Source organism: Oncorhynchus clarkii, chromosome 22, assembly GCF_045791955.1.
Source record: "Oncorhynchus clarkii lewisi isolate Uvic-CL-2024 chromosome 22, UVic_Ocla_1.0, whole genome shotgun sequence".
Lineage (NCBI taxonomy): Eukaryota > Metazoa > Chordata > Actinopteri > Salmoniformes > Salmonidae > Oncorhynchus > Oncorhynchus clarkii.
In genome coordinates this window covers 3,710,778-3,733,214 of record NC_092168.1, presented here as the reverse complement: position 1 = coordinate 3,733,214, position 22,437 = coordinate 3,710,778, and positions in this window count along the sequence as shown.

Genomic DNA, 22,437 nt, shown 5'->3' with positions numbered 1-22,437 from the left:
GGGTTCTCAACCTCACAGAAGAGTCATCTAAGCTCACAACATTCAACACACCGTTTGGACGCTACAGGTTCCGTCGCCTGCCTTTTGGGATTATCTCAGCCCAAGACAAGTTTCAGCGAAAGATCGACGAAGTGTACGAAGGCCTCGACGGAGTTGTGGCAATTGTGGACGTCATCCGTGTCTATGGTCAAACCAAAGAGGAGCATGACCGAAACCTCTGCACAATGTTGCAAAGGTCCCGCGAGAGAGGAGTCCGGCTCAACCCCGAGAAGAGCACAGTCGCCGCTACAGCGGTCAGCTACTTCAGACATATTTTCACAGCGACTGGATTCAAGCCAGATCCACAGAAGATCTCAGCCATAAAATAAATGGAGCCACCAAAGAACCGTGCAGAGCTAGAAACAGTGCTTGGCATGGTCAACAACTTAGCCAAGTTTGCACCCAGCCTCTCCAATGCTAATGCACCCCTGCGTCAACTGCTAAAGCAGTCCAGTGAGTTTCTCTGGGACAAGCAACACGACATTGCTTTCAAGAACGTGAAAGACTTGATCACAAGTGAACCAGGACCAATCCTTGCCTACTACGACCCCTACAAAGAGCTCAGACTCCAAGTGGATGCGTCGAAGTACGGACTAGGTGCAGTGCTACTGCAAGAAGGAAAACCCATCAGCTACGCTTCCAATTCTCTCACAGACTGTGAAATCAACTACGCTCAAATTGAAAATGAGCTCTACGCCATTCTGTTCGGATGTAAACGTTTCCATCAGTACATATATGGACGACAAGTCATTGTGGAATCCGACCACGAGCCCCTTGAGTCATGAGGAAACCACTAGCCGCAGCCTCGCCAAGGCTACAGAGAATTATCCTTCAACTACAAAAATACGACTTCACATTCACTCACCGTCCAGGCAAAGACTTCCCTGTCGCAGACACACTCTCCAGGAAGTCTCTTACCTATAAGGACAGCAGCCTCAGTGAAGGCATGGACATGCAAGTGTACACTGTGTACAGCAACTTACCAGTTAGTGACACAAAACTGAAGGAGATCCAAGCAGAAACAGAAAAAGACTCACAACTCGCACAGCTGAGGAAAGTCATACAGAATGGATGGCCTGAGGAGAGGAGAAAATGCCCTCAGAGCGTCTCAGAATTCTAGAACCATCGTGATGAACTATCACAGATCAACAGAATAATTTTCAAAGGAGAGAAAATCATTATTCCTACCAGTCTCAGAGAAGAGATTTTGACAAAGATCCATGCTGGACACATGGGCATGGAAAAGTGCAAACAGAGACATTTTGTTTTGGCCCGGAATGTGCAAACAAATAGAGGACATTGTTGGTAAATGCGCCATCTGTCTTGAACGGCGCCCCTCAAACACCAAAGAGACAATGTTAACTCACTGTATCCTAGACGGACCCTGGCCGGTCGTGGCAACCGATCTGTTCACCTGGCACAACGAGGACTACAGTAACAGTGGACTACTACAGCAGATACTTCGAACTTGACAAGCTTCACAGCACCACATCTGCAGCTGTGATACACAAGCTGAAAGCATGGCATTGTATAGACTTTAATATCTGACAATGGGCCCTGTTACAAATCAAATGAGTTTGAATCCTTCACAAAAGCATGGGAGTTTACACATGTCACCACAAGCCCACATTACCCTCAAAGTAATGGCCTTGCTGAAAAATCTGTGCAGATTGTTAAATGACTCATGGACAAAGCAAAAGCAGACAAGAGAGACCCCTACCTCAGTCTCCTTGAATACCGCAAAACTCCAGTTGACAACTTCAAATCACCAGCCCAGCTGTTGATGAGCCGTAGACTTCGCTCAATCCTTCCCAGAACCAACCAGCAGCTGCAACCTGAGGTCGTCAGGAAATGCATGAAATGCATGAAAAACGTGCACAGAGACAACAACAACAGAAGCGATACTAGGTCAGCTAGACCACTGCCACCACTGATCGACGGAGAGTCAGTTAGAATCCAGGAGTATGGCCTCTGAAAGCCAGCAGTCGTCATCCAGCCAGCCGTTCATATCACGTTCGCACCGCAGAAGGAGCGGTGTACCGCCGCAGTCGTCACCTACTGAACACAGAAGAACAACACACTGATGAGATGAACTGTTCCCCTGAAAGAGAACGTGATGGACTAAACACACACACAGCACAACATACAACATACTTACCTGCAACACCACAACAGCTGTTGACTGACACAGAAGCATGCTCAGCATCATATCGCACAAGGTCAGGAAGAGAGGTCAAGCCCAGAGCTGTCCTAGACTTGTGAAATGTCAAAGGGTGTAGGCGGATCGCTGCCCTAAAAGAGTTCCAGACTGTAAACTTGTTATTGAAAGTTCACTTGAAATGCTTTGGTATTGTATTTGTTTGAAATGTTAAGATGTAATTTCTACGGTGAAAGCGGAGTTGCTGAGAATACCTTGTTCGAAAAGTAACAGTATGTTGGATCATTGTTCAGAGTCTGTTGATTCAGTTGGTGTAGTAAGCAATATAAATGGTTACTTACCTTGAGTTCAAACTACAGAGCATGTATTCAAAAGAAACGCTTAGAATATGTATAAAAAAAATATATATTTTAAAAGAAGGGGGATGTAATATTCATACGTGTAAACATACTGAATAATAATTGGATGCATTTTACCGCCGTATCATACTGTGCTATGATTGGTTAAGACCACCCAGATGGTTAGGTCATGGTCAGTTGATCATGGTTGGAGATGCGTGAACATGCAAGTTGTAGCTACGTACTAAAGAGCTACGTTAAGAAATCCTGTAGTACTGCATTTGATTATTTTGTACAAAGCGTGCAAAACAAGACAATGAATTCACAGAATATATTAAATATAAGCTGTACAGGGCTCCGTAGCATCAAACATATGACCAAAAGTATGTGGACACCTGCTCCACGTACTTTTCATTCCAAAATCATGGGCATTAATATGGAATTGGTCCCCCCCTTTGCTGCTATAACAGCCTCCACTCTTCTGGGAAGGCTTTCTACTAGATGTTGGAACATTGCTGAGAGGACTTGCTTCCATTCAGCCACAAGAGCATTAGTGAGGTCGGGAACTGATGTTGGGAGATTAGGCCTGGATTGCAAGTCAGTGTTCCAATTCATCCTAAAGGTGTTCGATGGGGTTGAGGTCAGGGCTCTGTGCAGGCATTTCAAGTTATTTCACACTGATCTTGACAAACCATTTCTGTATAGACCTTGCTTTGTGCATGCTTAAACAGGAAAGGGCCTTCCCCAAACTGTTGCCATGAAGTTGGAAGCACAGAATCGTTTAGAATGTATGCTGTAGTGTTAAGATTCCGCTTTACTGGAACTATGGGGCCTAGCCCAAACCATGAAAAGCAGCTCCAGACCATTGTTCCTCCTCCACCAAACTGGACTAGGTGCAGTGCTACTGCAAGAAGGCACTATGATTGGGGCAAGTAGCGTTCTCCTGGCATCCGCCAAACCCAGATTTGTCCGTCGGAATGCCAGATGATGAAGCATGATTCATCACTCTAGGGAACTTGTTTCCACTGCTCCAGAGTCCAATGGCGGTGAGCCGACGCTTGGTATTGCGCATGGTGATCTTAGGATTGTGCGCAGCTGCTCGGCCATGGAAACCCATTTCATCAAGCTCCAGATGAACGGTTCTTGTGCTGACATTGCTTCAAGAGGCAGTTTGGACCTCGGTAATGAGTGTTGCAATCGAGGACAGACAGTGGTTCCGTTATGTGAGCTTGAGTGGCCTACGACTTTGTGGCTGAGCTATAATAACACACAGGCAAATGAATTCTGTTTCCCTCAATCTATACTGAACAAAAATATAAAACGCAACATGTAAAGTATTGGTCCCATGTTTCATGAACTGAAATGAAAAAACTCAGGAATTTTCCATACACACAAAAAGTTTATTTTCCTCCAATTTTGTGCACAAATTTGTTTACATCCCTGTTAATGAGCATTTCTCATTTGCCAAGATAATCCATCCACCTGACAAGTATGGCATATCAATAAGCTGATTAAACAGTATGATCATTACACAGGTACACTCTAAAATGTGGAGTTTTGTCGCACAAGACAATGCCACAGATGTCTCAAGTTTTGAGGGAGCGTTCAATTGGCATGCTGATTGCAGGAATGTCCACCAGAGCTGTTGCCAGAGAATTGAATGTTCATTTCTTTAAGATACGTCGCTTCCTAGGTCATTTGAGACACTTTGGCAGTATGTCCAACTGGCCTCACAACCACAAACCACACGTAACTACACCATCGCAGGACCTCCACATCTGGCTTCTTTACCTGCGGGATCGTCTGGGACCTGGACAGCTGATGAAACTGATGAGTATTTCTGTCTGTAATAAAGCTATTGTGGGGAAAAACAAATTCTGATTGGCTGGGCCTGGCGCCCAAGTGGCTGTGCCCCTGCCCAGTCATGTGACACCCCTAGATTAGGTCCTAATGAGTTTATTTAAATTGACTGATTTACTTATTTGAACTGTAACTAAGTAAAACCATTCAAATTGTTGCATGTTGCGTTTATATTTTTGTTCAGCATAGAATCCACTTCCGAAAGAAGCCCAGGCATCACATAGTATTGTCTATAAGACAAAATAATTAATTATACTCTATTGTACAGTTTGAACTACAGTTGAACTGTACTATTGTAACATCAACATTAGGGTAGAATAGTTGAACATGCACACATGTGTAAAGGCACAGATATTACATTTAGAACAATATCTAGCCCAAGAGTACTCAACCACTATTTGCAAAGGTCCAGCGACACAAATTTCCTAGGTGGCAAAGGTCCGGATAGACATTGTCCTTCATCAGCGCTGTGGTACAGCGCAATAACAAACATAGTCATCTATGACTTAGGAAACGTTATATAAAAATGTACATTAAATGAGACCAAAATTTTTAATTAATTACATATTTCAAATTGCATCAACATTGCTGAAGAACAAAAATGGTTGCATAATTGTCTATGCAACATGTGCACTGTGAACGATTGTACATGGGCCTTGAATTATTTTATTTTTTTAAGAACAAAGGACAGTTGAACAAAAATATTCATGCACAGAACGTCACTGTGGGTCATGCAATATTCATGTATAAGTCACTGGGCCTTTGTTACAACCTGGCTCAAGATTGTAACAAACAATGGGAAACCACACACAGTAAAGGAATAACTAAATTAATGTATTCCATAAATAAAGTAAACACTCACAACAATAATCAGATGGGGCATGAAGGTCAGTAAATTAGGTATCAACTGCCAAAGCCAAAATGAAACAACCAAAGGTATGCATGGAGAGTGGAATCTCTTACTGAATGGGGAAACAGTGGCTTTATCCCAAAGCTGAGCTTTCACAGGTGTGCCCTATGAGCACTGACGACCCTCCCAGCACCGCCCACCAATCTCCTGCAGGAAGTAAGCACAGCAAAACCCAGGGAGGGGCCGTCACAGCCTTGCATTAATGAGAGAAATGTCACTTTCTGTCTATGCTTTGAACTTTGGCACACATGGTGTGAGAGCCACTCTGAAACACTGGTGCAGGTGTTTATTGGTGAGCCTGGTGCGGTATTTGTTTTTAATAAAGTTAATTGTGGAGAAGGCTGATTCACAGGTGTATGTGGAGCCAAACATGGTCAGGATGTATAGTGCCAGTTTCTTGAGAACAGGGACATCAGCTGAAGGTACCATCTTTCCCCAGAAATTGACAGGGTCACAAACACCAGCATGCTCCTTCAAAGCCACAGTTTCTTGCAACACAATCAACTACATTTGCAGTGATGCAACATCTACCCATCTGAAGATCTGTTTTGGTTCTTCTGACAACTTTGTCACATTTGTGACCAAGAAGGGGGTCTGGAGGAGAATCAGCAGTTCTCTTCCAACATTGAAGTCATCAAAGCAAGCCTTGAAGTTATCCATCAACTTCTGGAGGAAATTACCATGGTTGGGAAAGATCTTTGTTTCCCTGTGTTTACACCAGAAGATTGGGGAAGTGGACAAGTTCTCCCTGGAGATTATTCTTGAAAAGCTCAAATTTCTTCTGGAAAGCCCAGACTGCTGTTATCATATCACACACTGTGTTGTCCCGTCCCTGCAGCTTAACATTCAGTTGATTAAGGTGTGATGTAATGTCTGTCAAAAATACACCTGTTTCCATCTTCTCGTCTTTCAAAAACTCAGAAAACTGAGTTGCCTTAACTCTTTTGCTTCGATAAGAAAGATTTGATTTCCTCCTGAATGGCCCAAAGGAGTTCCAAAACCCTGCGCCTTTGCTGAGCCATCTCACATTGTTGTGCAATAGTTAGTAGGGATGCCCGATATATCGGTAAGCATATCGGAATCGTACAATATTAGCTAAAAATGCCAACATCAGCATCAGCCAGATGTCTATTTTAATGCCGATGTGCAAAACCGCTGTCAAAGCTTACCTATGCATACCTGTATAACATAGGTAGATGACGTAATGATGCCACAAAAAATACTGTGCTATGCGTGCAACACAGCATCCTAGCCCACAATATATGCTGTGTGGATCAATTTTGAAGTTTCAAAAGATAACAAAGGCCATACTCAACGTTTGTGCTGCTATTAGGGGAGAAAGTGAAATCTTTCAATACCACCTAATTGGTCATTTGAAAGTGCATTATCCCCCAGATGTTCAGCGACTTCTTAGAACACAAGCAGAAAAAAATTCTAAGCGCTGACTTTCAACAACTAAACAATTTCAAGTCAAGCAGTCAGTTGAAAGAGTAAGAACATTTCAGCGAGACAACTCAAAGGCGAAATCCATTAACGCCAAGATAATGGATTTGATTGCCTTTGACAATCAACTGTTCTCTGTCATGGATGATATTGGCTTTCGTCGACTGGTTGAGCACCTCGAGCCCCGGTACACCAAGTAAGCGTTATTTTTCAGATGTTGCCCTACCGTTGTTGAAACGCACATCCATGAGCTACTTGCCAAGAAACATGGCGTCACTGCTATTAGCTTCACTACTGACATTTGGACAGCGATGTCAGCACCATGAGCATGCTGAGTCTGACAGCACAGTGGGTCGACGAGGATTCCGTACTGAGGAAAGTCGTATTGCATGCTCAAGAATGTGCTGGTTCTCATACCGCTGCTGCCATTTCAATGGCATTTGAGAACGTTTGAAACTCGTAAACATGAACACACTCCAAGCTCTATTCGAACAACTGACTGGAGAAATAAGCTCATCAACTGCGTCTGCAGCAGACGTGATACCCTCTGTCATGGCATTGAAACGCCTGCTCAACAAAACTGCCGACACATACCGTGGGGTTAACACTTGCAAAAGTACTGTACTAGAGGCTGTGAACAAGCGGTTCGGTGGCATTCTCTCTGAGCCTCTTTACTGCGTCACCACCATGCTCGATGCTAGGTACAAGGACCGCTACTTCGACGCAGACAAGGAACAGGGTTACCTAAGGATGGAAATGGACACATTGTCAGTGCGCACCGCCAAAGAGGACCCATGACAGAAGAGGCCACGGACAGACGGAGCTGAAACTTCACTGCTTGACATGTATGATGAAATCCTGATTGAGAATGAAACGACTGAACAAATTAACAACGAAACGGCACAACAAGTAAGTGAAAGAAATAGGTTTTGATTATGTTTTACTGGTAATGGGGACATACGTCAATGCCAACAAATTACATTTTTGGTCAGTGTGTGTGTGTGTGTGTGTGTGTGTTTCAACTATTTAACTGTACTAGAATGATTAAAAGGCCGCTAAAACTTTAAATAGCGCTTATCGGTATCGGGTTCTTTGGTATGGAAAATATCGGTATCGGCCAAAAAGTCTATATCAGTACATCCTTAATAGTAAGTCATCAAAACTGGTATTGGCCCCTGTAAGAATGCCTCGTAGCAGGTGGTGTTTTAGGGATAATGTTGCTCTCAAAAAGTGAATCAGTGTCATCATCGTTGTCATGACCTCAGAATACTATTTTCCGAGACTGGCACACAGGATCAGGGTGGTCCTCTTTCAAACGTGCAACCAGTCCCCTCCCTCTTCCTATCATGTCTGAAGCTCCATATGTGGTGATGGAGACCTCTGACTTCAGATCTATTCCCCTTTTTGTCAACATCCCTATCCCTCATGGATATCCCCTCCCCATGCCTATAGATGTGTTATGCCCAACAGCTCCTCACAGAATTCTTTCTTTGTTTCATTATAACATCTGACAAACTTCAGAAGCTGGCCATTACCAGTGTTATCTATTGATTCATTCGCAGCAAATGAATTGCATGGTGCATTCCCGAATGGCCTCATCAAGTTGTGAAGTTAAATCTACAGCTAATATTTCAGTTAGCAAGGTGTCAGCAACTTCACACATGCATTATTTTACCATCTCAGCATCTGAAAATAGTTTTTTGTGTTTTCCCAAAACCCAAGCTATCCTCAGTGAACACTCCATTGAGCGTTGTTGGGCTGTCAGGGAATTGACAAGGACTTTGGCGGACCTCTCATATTGGGATTTGAGTTGGTTAATATGTGTTCTCACCTCCTTCTTCAGGGGATATGTCTGATCGAATTTACTATGCCTGTCACACCCTGATCTGTTTCACCTGTCTTTGTGCTGGTCTCCACCCCTTCCAGGTGTCGCCCATCTTCCCCATTATCACTGGTGCATTTATATCTGTGTTCTCATTTTGTCTGTTGCCAATTTGTTTTGTTTCGTCAAGCCTACTAGCAGGGTTTCCCATGCACCTGTCTTGCTTTAGTTCCTGTTTTCCTGGTTTTGACCATTCTGTCTGCCCTGAGCCTGCCTACAGTTCTGTACCTTGTCACACCACCCTGGATTACTGACCTATGCCTGCCTGAACCTGCCTGTACCATTCGGACTCTGCTCTGGATTACTGACCTCTACCTGCCCTTGACCTGTCGTCGTCCCCCCCCCCCCCTTGATAATGCCTGGTGTCATAATGGTGATTAACATTGGCACTTTTTACGAGAGCTACGGACTCACTGCATATCTGGCACATTGGTTTTGTGCTAGTTGCAGGGAGAAGGAATAAACACTGTTCCGTCCACTTGTCTTTGAATATACGGTATTCAGAGTAAAAAATTTTTTAACAAGCCATATTAACAAAGATGCTGGTAGGGGGCGCTAGTGTGCACCACATGGAGTAGACGCTTGTCCGACAACCTCCTCCTCACCCTTGCTTACATTTGATTTAAATTCTACTTTTGCCTTGACCAAACTGCTACAATGAGCAACTCTGAGAAACACGGCCAAGTGGAAACTAATTAATCCAAAAACAACCGGAAAGAAAGACGGCAAATTCCTTACCACAGCACAAGACAAGGATGGCGAAGCTTGCGTTAGCCTGGCCATAATGACAAGCATTGCTAACCCTGACACGGAACCCTCACCAACTATTATATTAGCAGTTATCGAGAAAATGGAAGAGGACACGCTCGATTTAATCTCGACTCATCCTTACAATCAGTGCAAACCCCTTGGCTGACCATACAACTCGCATTATTGATCTGGAAGGAAAGGCAGGTTACCATGAGACACGCATCACCACCATCAAGAGACCGTATGAAGAGCTACTAACAGAAAACAAAGCTGTTAAACAAGCGAATTGACCTGGAGGGACGTTCAAGGCGTTTGAATATCAAAATCACAGTCTTGGAAGAAAAAATTGAGAAGGGCAGACCAACACAGTTTGTGGCAGAACTCATACCAAAACTGTTAGGGATTGACAATTTCCCCCAAGGCCTAAAAGTGGACAGAGCGCACCGCACCACAAAGGAAAAGATTCTGCCAGCAATTCCCCATCCTTTAACGGAGCTCGAGTTAACATATACAAAGACTACATGGCTGAGGTAACCAAGCAGCGCCAGGCCTTTGATGGGGCTAGGAAGAAACTCAGAGATGCGGGAATCAGACACGGCCTCCTCTTCCCTGCTCGGCTGATTCTTACCTATGGTACGGTAGAGAAGGTGTTCGAAAAACCACAGGATGCCAAGTCTTTCATTGACAGGATTACTACTAAAGCCACCAACGCCTAGGACCGATAGGGCCGTCCCGAGTAGCTGTTCACCATGATAGGTAGTACGGATGCCATTTTTAGATATGACAGTGCTGTCATCGTCCAACAGGTGGGTAAGACTGCACCTGACAAGTTTCCCTGTTCAGGTAGGGACATGTATATTGACTACATTGTTTAGCTCAATTCAGTTATTTTCCAAGAGCAATTGTTATAGACATAAAGGTGAGGGGGCCCAGTCGGACCACCTGAAGGTACACTAATTTAATTTAGTTTCATTATAAATTGGTTAGCAAGCTGATGTCTCCCTGTCGTGTCCAGCATCTCCACAGTGTTTATGGGGAAATGTATATTCCACTTCGTTTGGGGAAGTGGACGGGGATAGAGGTGGAGAATTTTTTTTTGTGTTTTTCATTTGTCCTTTGCTCTTTACTTGTTGCACCAAACCTACTGCTACAATGTTAATGTATTTGAGGACCAAATAATTATTTATTATGGTTACTGGTAACTCTACTACTTACCCATCTTTCGTGGAATGTACGAGGTTTGAGAACGAATTTCAAAAGAAGAAAAAAATGATCCCATTTGAAATCTTTATCTGGAGATATAATGTTTCCACAAGAAACTCAAAGTACAATGAGCAATGGAGATTCAAATGTATTTGGGTATCACAGATGTATCAATCAACTTTTTAATCCAAGGCTAGAGGTGTAGCTATATTAAAACTGTCCCATTCAAACATAGTTCAACTATAAGCGACCCAAATGGCCGCTTTATTATAGTAATAGGCCATATTCTATCACGACATGTAAATTTTTTTTATCTTTATGCACCGAGTTTCGACAAATTTTCTTTCAGAATGTCTTCAGTCTCTTACAACATTTATCAACCACACATTTAATTACAGGCAGAGATTTTAACTGCATTTTGGCATCCTTTACATGGATAGGCTTCCTTCCTCGCCCTACCACTTCCACTACTGTCTTGAATAATTTAATTTGAACAATGAACCTTGTCGATATTTGAAGATTACAGCACCATACGGATAAGGATTATTCTTTCTTCTCACGTGCATAAATTATACACAAGAACTGACTACTTTTTAACAGACTGTAAATTGACATCTAACGTCACCTCAAGTACCATAATATAATAATTTCCGATCCCAGTCCCGTTTTATTACAAATGGAATTCGGCAGAAAAAAAGCTTCAATTCAGCTGGCGATTTAATCCAACATTACTCACTGATGAACAATTTCACCAACAAACAGTCCATTTAATTACGGACTATATGTCCCAGAATGATACTGCTGATGTATCCAACACCACTTCGTTGGAGGCATTTAAGGCTGTTATGCGTGGGCATATAATATCATATGAGGCTACCATGAAAAAATGTAGGCAGAGAAGATTATTAGAAATCGAGGCCCAGCTCCCGGTGCTTGAGAGAGACCATATGGAAGTGCCCTTGTCTTCCAAGTTGAATTACATAATAAAACTAAAATATGAATACATTACTCTTCTCTCAAACCAAGTAAACACAATGCTATTAAAGATTAAACAAAAACACTTAGAGTTGTATGACAAACCGGATAAACTACTGGCGTGTCAGCTGAGAGGTATACAGGCCAATAGAGCTATTCATATAATGAAATATTGTACAGGAGCTGTTACTATGAACCCAAAAGAAATGAATGCATGTTTCACAAAGTTTCATCAAGACCTCTACACTTCAAAGACCACTGCAGATACCACGTAACTTTCTGATTTCCTCCATTCCCCTTCCCTACCTAAATTATGCGGAGCTGCTCAAAAGGGGCTGGCTAAATGCAGAGATAACTTTAGAAGAGGATGTCTCTGCAGTAAAGCGGCTGGCCCTGACAGCTTTGGTATTGTGTTTTACAAAGCTTATTCAGAAAAGGTTCCTCCTCTTATGTTGAGGATGTTTAAACACTCTATTGAAACTCGCAGACTCCCGGGGTCTTTATACTCAGCTAATATGCGATCTCAAGGTGTTTACTAAAATACTTGCGAAGAGACTAAATACATGCCTTTTGATTATAATGGCCAAACTGGTTTTATCGCAAGCAGATTCTCATTTTCCAACGTTAGGCGACTGATGAATATCATGTATTCCAAAAATGACAAAGTTTCTAAAGTTGCAATTCTTGCACTTGACTCTCAAAAAGCATTAGACCAAGTGGAATGGAACTACACTCTGACAGGAATGAATGTTTGGTCTGGGCGAGATTTTTGTCTCTTGGGTTGAAATGCTATATGGGTGCCCGACGGCTTCAGTTCCTGCCATTGCTCGGCTAAACAAGGTTGATGCGGATGACATGTTCCTCTCACGCCCGGAAGAGTCACTTCCACCGCTGTTGGAGCTCATCGAATCATTTGGAGAACTCTCTGGGTACACAATAAACTGGGATAAAAGTGAATTCATGCCTCTTTAAAGGTGACTTAAACCCAGAGTTCATTAAACACATACCTTTTAAATCACTGGAGACAAAATTAAATATTTAGGTGTTGTCATCCCCAAGGACCTTACATTGATTTAGAAATGTAACTACCTCGACATGATAGAGAAGTTGAAGCGCAACATTGAGATCTGGAGAGTGTTGCCTCTATCTATGATAGACCGTGTTAACGCTATTAAAATGGTTACACTCCCCAGATTCCTTTATCTCTTTCCAAATCTGGCTATATTTTTAAGTAAAGCATTTTTCAAATCCTTGGATTCTATTATCTTGCCTTTTGTGTGGGGAAACAAAGTACACTGTATCTAAAAAACAACAACCATATAATCAAGCCCAAAGAATAGGGGGCCTGAGCCTGCCAAATTTTCTGTGTTATTATTATTGGGCAGCACAGTTCACTTTCATAGCAGCCATACCATCAACATCACCACATCTCTTCCTCTCACATGTTCCCTTTGCTTGTGGACTTCAGTGCAAAACAGCTGTCCTGTGACAAGGCAAAAAACCTCTCCAAGCCAAACCTTCATACCATAACCTCTACACACAGCCTACAAAAACCACAATCCAATCCATGTGTACAATCACGCACTAGTGTACAGCAAGCAGTTTAGCAGTTACACCAGCGGGCCCCGGTGGCAATGATTTAATAAAAACAAAAGCTCACCTTGAGTGTTGGAAAAGTTGGAGTGTTGGAAAGCCTTAGCCAGCTAGTAACAAATACATTCCTCTCCGTTTGAGTCAGGTTGTTGAGAAGGCTAAATTCTAGAAATGTATTTGTTCTAAACTGTTCAACCATTGTCTTTCTTCATACATAATTACTGAGTAAGCCTCCTAGGTTTTGTATTGAAGTCAATGTACCCAGAGGAGGACAAAAATTCACTGTCCTCAACAACCCTACAAAGGGTTGTTGAGACTACTAACAGTCATTGCAAAACAGTGTTTTAAATCAGTTATTTGGTGACGTGAATATATTTAGTGCAGTTTTATCTAAAAAGGATAACTTTAATGTTTCACTATATACACTGCTCAAAAAAATAAAAGGGAACACTTAAACAACACAATGTAACTCCAAGTCAATCACACTTCTGTGAAATCAAACTGTCCACTTAGGAAGCAACACTGATTGACAATACATTTCACATGCTGTTGTGCAAATGGAATAGACACAGGTGGAACAATTAGCACTTGGTTCTGCAGGTGGTGACCACAGACCACTTCTCAGTTCCTATGCTTCCTGGCTGATGTTTTGGTCACTTTTGAATGCTGGCGGTGCTTTCACTCTAGTGGTAGCATGAGACGGAGTCTTACAACCCACACAAGTGAATCAGGTAGTGCAGCTCATCGCACATCAATGCGAGCTGTGGCAAGAAGGTTTGCTGTGTCTGTCAGTGTAGTGTCCAGAGCATGGAGGCGCTACCAGGAGACAGGCCGGTACATCAGGAGACGTGGAGGAGGCCGTAGGAGGGCAACAACCCAGCAGCAGGACCGCTACCTCCGCCTTTGTGCAAGGAGGAGTATGCCTGAGCCCTGCAAAATGACCTCCTGCAGGCCACAAATGTCTGTCTCTCTCTGTGTCTCTCTCTCTGTGTCTCTCTCTCTCTCTCTCTCTCTCTCTCTCTCTCTCTCTCTCTCTCTCTCTCTCTCTCCTCTCTCTCTCCTCTCTCTCTCTCTCTCTCCTCTCCTCTCTTCTCTCTCTCTCTCTCTCTCTCTCTCTCTCTCTCTCTCTCTCTCTCTCTCTCTCTCTCTCAGGCAGCAATGTAGGGCGCTGCCAACCCACAGCTCTCTGCGTCCTTCCCCAACTGGACAGGTAGCCTACTCTCATCAGAGAGGTCTTTGAAACCTTGAATAAGGGTTTCAAATTTGGGAAAATGACACTCTCTAATTGTTTTATATTTTTGACATTTTGTCAGGAAATGCAGTTCCGTCTCAGGTTCTGCTGTTGTGCAGTGGTTGCACAGCCTTTCCTCTACAGAGAGCCATGTTTTCCTGTGTCTACCCTTCTCAATGGCAAGGCTGTTTTGCAAGTGGACCCCACATTTCGCTGCCATGAAGTGCAATTGGTTCAATTACATATTCAATTAGTTTTAGCCAAATTTTAATAGGTATTTCAATTTGAATTGGCTTTTTAATGGCGTAGAATGCCCTGCATGCTTTCTCTCTCAGTTCATTCCCTGCCTCATTAAGGTGTCCAGGTGAAAAAACCTAATTAATTGTAGTGTGTGCAGTACTCTATATATTTTGTACCAATTGAGAACATTATTTTTAGTATTTTGGGGGTTACTGCCAGGGCCCAGGTCTGGCAGTACTGCAGGTCCAGGCTCTACTGTAGGCCTTGTGCTGTGGGTGACAGCAGGCATAGGTCATCTGCGAAGAGGAGGCATTTAACTTCTGAATTGTGGAGACTAACACCAGGGGCTGAGGATTTTTCTAGAATAGTGGCCAATTCGTTGATGTAAATATTGAAGAGTGCAGGGCTCAGATTGCAACCCTGACGAAGGCCCCGCCCCTGTTCAAAGAATTCTGTTCTTTTCTTGCCAATTTTAATGCTGCACGTATTGCCAGTATACATTGATTCAATTATGTCATATGTTTTACCCCCTACACCACTTTCAATAACATTGTAGAACAGTCCTGTATGCCAAATAGAATCAAATGCTTTTGGAAGTTGATAAAGCAAGCGTATATTTTGGTATTATTTTGGTGGACATGTTTATCTATCAGGGTGTGTAGGGTGTAAAAATGGCTCTATAATTGTTAGGGTCAAATTTGTCTCCGTTTTTAAAGATTGGGGTTATGAGTCCTTGATTCCAGATGTCACAGAAATAACCTACACTCAGGATCAAATTAAACCGTTTTAATATAGCCAATTGAAATGTTGCACTAGTGAGTTTGAGCATCTCATTTAGGATGCCATCAGGTCCGCATGTGTTTTTAAATTTGAGAGCCTGAAGTTTCTTATAGAGCTCCTCGTTAGTAATTGGGGAGTCCAATGGATTTTGATTGTCCTTTATAGCTTTTTCTAATCCATTCAACTTCTCATGAATTTGGCGTTGTTCTGCGTTTGTGACAATTTGAACGGTGTTGTAGAGTTTTTAAAATGGGTTGTCCATATGTCACCATTTTGTATCGCAAATTCCTCGTTTAGATGTTTGTTTTTTTTTCCAATTTGGCCAGAAGTTGTGTGTGTTTATGGACTCCTCAATTAGTGTCAGGTTCTGAGTGTACGTTTATAGAGTTTTAAAGTCTCACAGTAATGAAGGCGTAATTCGTCATTATTTGGGTCTCTGTGCTTTTGGTTGGATAGTGTTCTAAGTTTTTTCCTTATAATTTTACAATCTCAATCAAACCAGTGTCATCTGTTTATGTTTTGAGAGGCCCCTGGCAATGGAGAGGCCTTTCTTCTATATTTTGGTTTGGCCAGGTTGTGACTTGGGTGTGCATTCTAGTTTCTTTATTTCTATGTTTTCTGTTTCTATGTTTTGGCCGGGTATGGTTCTCAATTAGGCACAGCTGTCTATCGTTGTCTCTGATTGGGAATCATACTTAGGCAGCCTGTTTTTCCACCTTAGTTGTGGATAGTTGTCTGTGTTAGTGGCCTGTATAGCCCTAGTCAGCGTCACAGTTGTGTTTGTTGTTTCTTGTTTTGTTGGCGACATTTATAATATTAAAGGAAAATGTACGATCACCATGCTGCACCTTGGTCCATTCCATACAACGATCGTGACAGAACTACCCACCACAAACGGAGCGTTCGTGGTAAGGAGGACTGGACATGGGAGGACATCCTGAATGGGAAAGGTTCCTGGATGTGGGAGGAGATCCTGGCGGGAAAGGATCACCTGCCGTGGAAGCAGCGAGTAAAAGGGCCCAGGATTACACAGGGTCACGGCTGGCACGAAAGACCGGGAGTCCACTCAAAGAATTTTGGGGGGAGCACACGAGGAGATTGGCTGAGTCAGGTTGGAGACCTGAGCCAACTCCTTGTGCTTACTGTAGGGAAGGTGGTACTGGTCAGCGCATCTGGCCGCCAGTGCATCTCTACTAGAGGTTGACCGATTATGATTTTTCAATGCCGATACCGATTACTGGAGGACAAAAAAATCCGATGCCGATTTGTATTTATTTGTAATAATGACAATTACAACAATACTGAATAAACACTTTTAGTTTAACTTAATATAATACATCAATAAAATCAATTTAGCCTCAAGTAAATAATGAAACATGTTCAATTTGGTTTAAATAATGGAAAAACAAAGTGTTGGAGAAGAAAGTAAAAGTGCAATATGTGCTATGTAAGAAAGCTAACGTTTTAGTTCCTTGCTCAGAACATTAGAACATAGTCTTCAATATTCCCAGGTAAGAAGTTTTAGGTTGTAGTTATTATAGGACTATTTCCCTCTATACCATTTGTATTTCATTAACCGTTGACTATTGGATGTTCTTATAGGCACTTTAGTATTGCCAGTGTAACGGTATTGCTTCCGTCTCTCTCCTCGCTCCTACCTGGATTCGAACCAGGAACACAACGACAACAGCCACCATCGAAGCAGCGTTACCCATGCAGAGCAAGGGGAACAACTACTAGAAGGCTCAGAGCGAGTGACGATTGAAACGCTATTAGTGCGCGCTTACTAGCTAGCCATTTCACTTTGGTTACACCAGCCTCATCTTGGGAGTTGATAGGCTTGAAGTCATAAACAGCGCAATGCTTGACGCACAACGAAGAGCTGCTGGCAAAACGCACGAAAGTGTTTGAATGAATGTTTACGCCCTTGCTTCTGCCTACCACCACTCAGTCAGATACTTAGATACTTATATGCTTAGTCAGATTATATTCAACGCAGGACATGCTAGATAATACCTCATCAACCATGTGTCGTTAACTAGTGATTATGATTGATTGTTTTTTATAAGATAAGTTTAATGCTAGCTAGCAACTTACCTTGCCTTACTGCATTCGTGTAACAGGCAGTCTCCTTGTGGAGTGCAACGAGAGAGAGGCAGGTCGTTATTGCGTTGGACTCGTTAACTTTACGGTTGCAAGATTGGATCCCCGGAGCTGACAAGGTAAACATCTGTCGTTCTGCCCCTGAACGAGGCAGTAAACCGACCGTTCCTAGGCCGTCATTGAAAATAAGAATGTTTTCTTAACTGACTTAGCTAGTTAAATAAAGGTATAAAACAAAAATATTACAAAAATCGGCGCCCAAAAATACAGATTTCCGATTGTTATGAAAACTTGAAATCGGCCATTCCGATTAATCGGTCGACCTCTAGTCTCTACGTCCCAGGATATCCTGCGCCGGCTCTGCGCACTGACTCCGGTGCGTCTGCACAGCCCAGTGCGTCCTGTGCCAGCGCCCCGCCTTTGCCAGGCGAATGTAACCATCCAGCCAGGGCGAGTTGTGCAGGCGCTACGCTCGATACCCCCAGTGCGCCAAACTGTTGCATATACCCTGACTCTGCGTGCAATGAACGCAAGAGAAGTGACACAATTTCACCTGGTTAATATTGCTTGCTAATCTTTCTTTTAACTAAATGTGCAGGTTTAAAAATATATACTTCTGTGTATTGATTTTAAGAAAGGCATTGATGTTTATGGTTAGGTTCACGTTGGAGTAACGACAGTCCTTTTTCGCAAATGCGCACCGATTATATGCAACGCAGAACACGATCGATAAACTAGTAATATCATCAACCACGTGTAGTTATAACTAGTGATTATTATTGATTGATTGTTTTTTTTTATAAGATAAGTTTAATGCTAGCTAGCAACTTACCTTGGCTTCATACTGCATTTGCGTAACAGGCAGGCTCCTCGTGAGGCAGGTGGTTAGAGCGTTGGACTAGTTAACCTTAAGGTTGCAAGATTGAATCCCTGAGCTGACAAGGTAAAAATCTGTCGTTCTGCCCCTGAACAAGGCAGTTAACCCACCGTTCCTAGGCCGTCATTGAAGATAAGAATGTGTTCTTAACTGACTTGCCTCGTTAAATAAAGTTGTTAAAAAAAAAAAACGGCATCCGAAAATACTGATTACGATTGTTATGATAACTTAAAATCGGCCCTAATTAATCGGCCATTCCGATTAATCGGTCAACCTCTAGTACAGACCCAGGCTTCTACAGAGCTGCAACAGATCCCTTCTGTTTTTGTTGACGGTGCTGTCACTGTTGTTTCTATGGAGGAGATTAAGACAGTTAGAAACAGTATGGCCTGTAATAAAGCTGTCCCCTCGTGTGCTCGTTAGATCAGGTAGTGTTCCTGTGCGCGCATTTGTGTCCCCACAGATGAGCACATTTCCCTGGGCCTGAAAATGGCACGTCTCTTCCTCAAGGGTGGGGAAGTCTTCAGTCCAAAGGTTGATGTGAGTGAGTGAGATAAACAGGATAACAGCTAACATTCTTTCTGTTGTGTATATATAAATATTCCTATTCATTGAACAATTAAATTCTAGTACAATAGGTGTGTGTGTGTGTTTAGTGCAGTTTAGAGCAGATGTATTGGAGGAGCTGTTTAATCTCACTCAATCCTACAGGGTTCTCCTGTCCTCTGACGACCTCTGCATAGCTGCGCTGGTTGTGGTATTTTGGCCCTGTGGAGTGGAGGAGGGCCAGTTCTGGGCCTTGGGGCTTCCTCTCTGGTCTGGTAGGGTGGTGGCCTGGTGCGTGGTAGTAGGCTGGGCCCGGTCCAGTCTGGCTAAGCCGATGGAAGTGGTGATTCTCTGGTGGTGGGTGGGGCCTGTGGGGTGCGCTGGGTCTGCTGCGGCATGGGGTGTTTGTCTACCAAGTGCCACGTCCTTTAGAGACTTGGCAAACATCCCTACTGTCTGCTTCCTCAGGTGGGAGTGGTAGTGCAGATGCTCTGGGGTGATTGTTGGGTGGTGAGCAACGTGCACGTTCGGGAGTAGGCCACACCCTCTGGTGATTGACTTTCAGCGTTGACACCCTCTGGTGATTGACTTTCACCCTCAGCGTTGACTTTCTGAATGGAATGGGGATGAAAGTCTTTGCGGGGCAGCAGAGTGGAGATGGTGATGTGGGAGTTGGGGAACCACTCAGAGACCCTCTCTGCTACTCTGTTGACCAAGCTGCCTACTCTCTCCTGCTCCTGTTGCAGGTTGTTGGTGCCGGTGTGAATAACAATGTGGCCTGGTGTGCCAAAGTCAGGCTGGGACAGGATGTGGAGTGCATCCTGTGTTTTTGGGCACCATATTTTGGACACCTTGTGTTGGGGGAAGAGTTTATCCTCTTGGATGAATTTCCCATTTGAGTCAATGAGGATGGCCACCTCAGTGGGTTTTACCAGATTAGTGCGTTTACGGTCTGGGGCTGGAGTACACAGGGTCTGTGTACATGTGGGGGTGTGTCAGGGGGTGCCAGAGAGCTTCTCTCTGTAGTAGATGTCCCCATGTGAGTCTCCTTGTTGACTGGGGGTGTGGATACAGTGTTGTCTGATGGGGGGGTCAATGGGGGTGTTGGAGGTGGTGAGGGGCTGCAGCTTCTCTCTGGGAGTGTCTACAGTCTGTTCTCTGTGCTGTAGCACTCGCTTGATGACAGACAGCTCCTTTTCCATCTCCTCCTTTACCTGAACCAACTCTCTCCTCATGGTGGCCTTTACATCAAGCGCTGTGGTAAGGCTCTTTCAGCTCCTGGACAGTTCTTCAGATGGGTCCTGCACTGGTTGATCTGGTCCTGTAGAAGCTCTGTCTGGGCTGGTGGTGGTGTAGTTGGGGGGCTGCTCCTTCAGCTCAGTAACCCTTACCTCTAACAGAGCCAGCCTGTCTCTCAGCAGGCTGGAGGTGGTGTGGCTAGGGGGCTGCTCCTTCAGCTCAGTAACCCTTACCTCTAACATAGCCAGCCTGTCTCTCAGCAGTCTGGAGGTGGTGTGGTCTTGGCTCTGGTGGTTGTAGGCAGGCAGGGGGGAGGATAGACCTGTTGTGTAGGTCTGGGCCTGGGCTCCTGCTGTTGGGGGGCCTGAGGTGAGGGGAGAGGTCGGGGTGCTATCCATTTCTTTTTTGCTTTCCGCTATCTTTGTTAGGGTGGGGAAGTCCTGCACAACAGAGCTAAGTGCAGCCTCACTGCCCTGGACCATGACAGTGTGGTTCTGGTACATGTTTACCGTCAGAAACCTGTTTTCCTGGTCCTTATCGCTGTCCTAAAAAATGTAGATTTGCCTTCCCTTGCAGTGTCTTTTTTTGTGGTATAGCTGACATGTCTGGTTCCAGCTGTATGCCAGGCGGTCTGTGTAAAATAACAGGTTTGTAACAGTCCTGTTTTGTGAGCAGTCGGCAAACAACGTTTCTGGGTTCTCCCTCAGAATTCTGTGTTTAAAATGTATTCTTCCCTTCTCTGATTTGATTTCTGATGGGTATTCAAAAAAAGGGGGTGAAAGTCTCTCAGTGTCTGTTGCTGCTGTGGCTGCTAGCGCTGCCTCAGTGGCCATGTTGCTATGGTTACCACTAGTAAACAGTTGGAGCAAGACGGTAAGTTAGCTGACAGATTTGAATGTGGCTAGCTACCATGATTAAGATTGGTCTTTTAACTCACTCTCTGGCAATCTTTACCTCCTGTGTCGATCTTCAGTTGTACAATTTGATTGCCTATACATTTTTTGCTAATACATATGATACATGAGAATAATAAATATGACATATGAGAATACTTGAACCTGAGCTGAGACCCTAGTCTTCTTCACCCTCTTTACCGTTCCTGTTTCTCCGCAGTAACACCCTACTACATTTTGTGATTTTAGTACCTATGCTATCTGTTCTCTCTGCATAAAAGCTTTGAAACAATGCCAGCAAAACGTAACCTAGACTAATTTACTGGCTAACATAGCCAGTAGTCGTACTACCAGTAGTAGTAGTCGTTCACGCTCTCTCAGCTTTGTTTGTATTGTCACAGCACTCGTGGATATGTGTAGAACAGTGCATTGCCATTATTTGTTATGACTAATACAATGCAGGTTTAGAGATAGACCTCTCTCACATTTCTCCAGATCTATTGTTTTTGTTGTTGTGTTGATTTATATCTAAGGGAAGGTCATCCAATTCTGGTGTTATATTTTACTTTTAAAACTTTTTTTTAGATTTTATTTATGATTGTATTTTTTTTATGATATAAAACATACACACAACAAAATACAGACGCACACAAACCTCCAACACTACACCTGCCCAGACCCCCGGTTGACACCCCCATCTCCATCGCCCGCATCACTCTGCGTCACATGGTCTTAAACTGCACCATTTTGTTTCTCTGTCGCCCACGCACTTTCAACATTTAGATAACAAAGCATTTCACCTGGTGTTATATTTTACATGTAGCTCATAAACTGCTCTATTTTCATACTTCTTTTCACTTTAGGTTGAGGGGATAGTGAGAAGAGCACAGCAGCTAAAATGTTTCAGAATGGTGGGTGTGGGTTTAAGGACTTCAACACTGAGTTAATGGCACTTAATCTGGTTGATTTGGATTCTAGGTACATTTTCTGCAAATTCAAGACCTTTGGATCTCAAGCCTAAATCTCCTGGCCCTACTTAGTTGGGCAGCTCAGTTATTGAAGTTGGATTACTGCCATCTGCTGGATCATAAAAATACTGCTGCTGTAATTCATGACATTAAATCAGAGCCAAATACAGTGAAATGCTTACTTACAAGCCCTTAACCAACATTGCAGAAAAATGCCACAAAAAAATTAAATAAAAGTAACATAATTATAGAGCAGCAGTAAAATAACAATAGTGCGGCTATATAAAGGGGGTACCGGTACATAGTCAATGTGTGGGGGAACCGGTTAGTCAAGGTAATTGAGGTAATATGTACATGTAGGTAGAGTTAAAAACATGCATTGTTTTTTGTTGTTGTACCATCATCTTTG